Source organism: Cuculus canorus, unplaced genomic scaffold, assembly GCF_017976375.1.
Source record: "Cuculus canorus isolate bCucCan1 unplaced genomic scaffold, bCucCan1.pri scaffold_79_arrow_ctg1, whole genome shotgun sequence".
Lineage (NCBI taxonomy): Eukaryota > Metazoa > Chordata > Aves > Cuculiformes > Cuculidae > Cuculus > Cuculus canorus.
The window spans coordinates 208951-211058 of NW_026527852.1; the positions used below are offsets into that span (position 1 = coordinate 208951).

Here is a 2108-nt window from a genome sequence, read left to right on the forward strand (position 1 = left end):
AGAGAGCCAAGAAGAAAGACTCCTCAGACTGATAGACCAGGGATGGTGGGACTTCGGTGACCTAATGCATGAGGAACATGAAACAAGAGAGAACGATATGTATGTAACCAATAAAGTGTCTTCCTAAATGCTAATTTCTGATATACAGTACAAACTGGAAAACTGCTTTGCAGGCTTGTAGCTGTGTTGGATTACTGTACAAAAGCTTCACGCCTAAGATATAATAGCACTGTAGGCGAGAAGTCATTCCAAAAAAACATGTAAAACCACAACACAAAGTTTTGTTCTGTTGATCATCAAATCCTTCCCTAAACACCTCTGACGCTATGACTTGAGAGACCCTGAAATGCTGTGAATGACGGAGCCGAACAGTAGGAAAATGCGCTTCATATAATCACACATTTTACAAGGAAGGAGTTTGTTGGTATGACTATGGTACTGGGCTGGGATGTTACTCAATTAGAGTAGGGGATGCTTTGATTTCTGACAACTGCTTTGGCTTCCAGAAACGATAGCTATATTTTTTCCGCGAACCCTTTGTTAAGCCCTATTGAAGATTAATCGTACCATACGTGCACAGCACAGTGCTGTAGACTGCTGTGACCTGTACCAACAGAGCAGGGTGAGGAACTGCACCTCCTTCCTAAGGAAGCGCTGTTTCCTTCAGGTGAGAGACACCCTAACTACTTACTGAATGAAACAGACTGAGAGAGTTATAGGTACGCAGGGATCTTCAGGTGAAATGCATCGTGGCTCCTTCGTGCAGTCGCATGATGACATGATGTTTTACGTGTGGGTAACCCTCAGTGCACAGTGAAATTAATGGATGCCCCTTCTTTCTGGTTTTGTTCTCTCTCCTGCCAGGCCGTCTGGTCCCATTACATGTCCAATTTGCATGGATGTCTACTCGGAGGTAAGGAGCCATATGTTGCCATTGTTTCTTTTTTGTCGGAGGGAGAGCGGGGCAGAGAGTGAGCTGTGCAAAGGTGAATTCTTTATTCTAAACACCTGTTGTGATTTATTTTCTTCCAGATTGTGCGAAAGGGAAAGCAGCTTATATCAACCAGATGTGGACATCTATTCTGCTGTTGCTGCCTGTTCAGTGCCCTTGTGAATACCACACGCTGCCCTGTCTGCAGCAAAGAAGTCAATCCTGAAGAATGTCATCCCATTTATCTATGAGTTCTTCTAATTCTTAAGGAATACTCAACTGCATTTTTTACGGAAAATGTACTGTTTTCAGTGTTCTGAGGGTTTAAAAGTTTAACATGTCAAAATAAATATTGTTTTATTTGAGAATATCTTGTGTGTCTATAGACAGCTTTTTTACAGTCCAAGCTGCTTCTTGTTACGTCCCTGGTTCTCATGTTAAATTTATGGCTGTCTCTAAACTAGACCAGCAGCCTGTATTAGAAAGGATGCAGCTATCCTTTTCCTACTGCTTTTTTTAAAGCTTAAATCAGAGGAATCTGAATATTTGCACGTACAACTGAATGGGTATATTCATAGGGCTATTAAGAACTGGGACACTGAATCACTTTGGGGCCAAATTTAATGGGAAATCCATGACAAATCTGATGGATTAAACTTGTGTTTATGTCTGTAAATAGTACAGCTGTAGGAACAGTTCAAACAGGACTGAATTCACTATTTGCAGTTTACTAATTAAAAACAATAATTAAAAATAAATAAAAATTTGAAATAACATCCATATTGTTATGTTTTACCGAGATCTTTGTATTTCCCACCAAGCTCCTTTAGCTTGTTCACATTACCTGAGACGGGGATGCATTAGCCATGGCAGAAAGGTAGGCTGAAGGCATCTATGTGCGGGACAAATAACCCAGAACCAATGTGCTGTTTATAACTTGAACTTTATACGTTTAGTATGAAGCCTAAATATACACATTGAGATCATTCCCATGAGAAAACTTTACAGAAACTGTAAAAGAAAAGGACTTGGAAAACAGGAAGCACAGAATGCTATTGGAAACCATTATATATTCAGAGAAACAAACAACAAAACAATATGATGTAAGCAAAAGAATACACAAACATTTTCCCTTTGGACATCACCCCACGCTAAGCCTGAGGAACTGCTGCATCCT

At 40.2% G+C, this 2108-nt stretch overlaps 1 long non-coding RNA gene across 1 annotated transcript; it reads left to right on the forward strand.

The window, feature by feature from the left end:
- LOC128850802 (uncharacterized) lies at window positions 1-1534 on the forward strand. The gene is made up of 3 exons (XR_008448080.1): window positions 1-99; window positions 865-913; window positions 1033-1534. It is a non-coding gene; the product is annotated as an uncharacterized LOC128850802 (long non-coding RNA).
- Window positions 1535-2108: the final 574 nt, after the last annotated feature.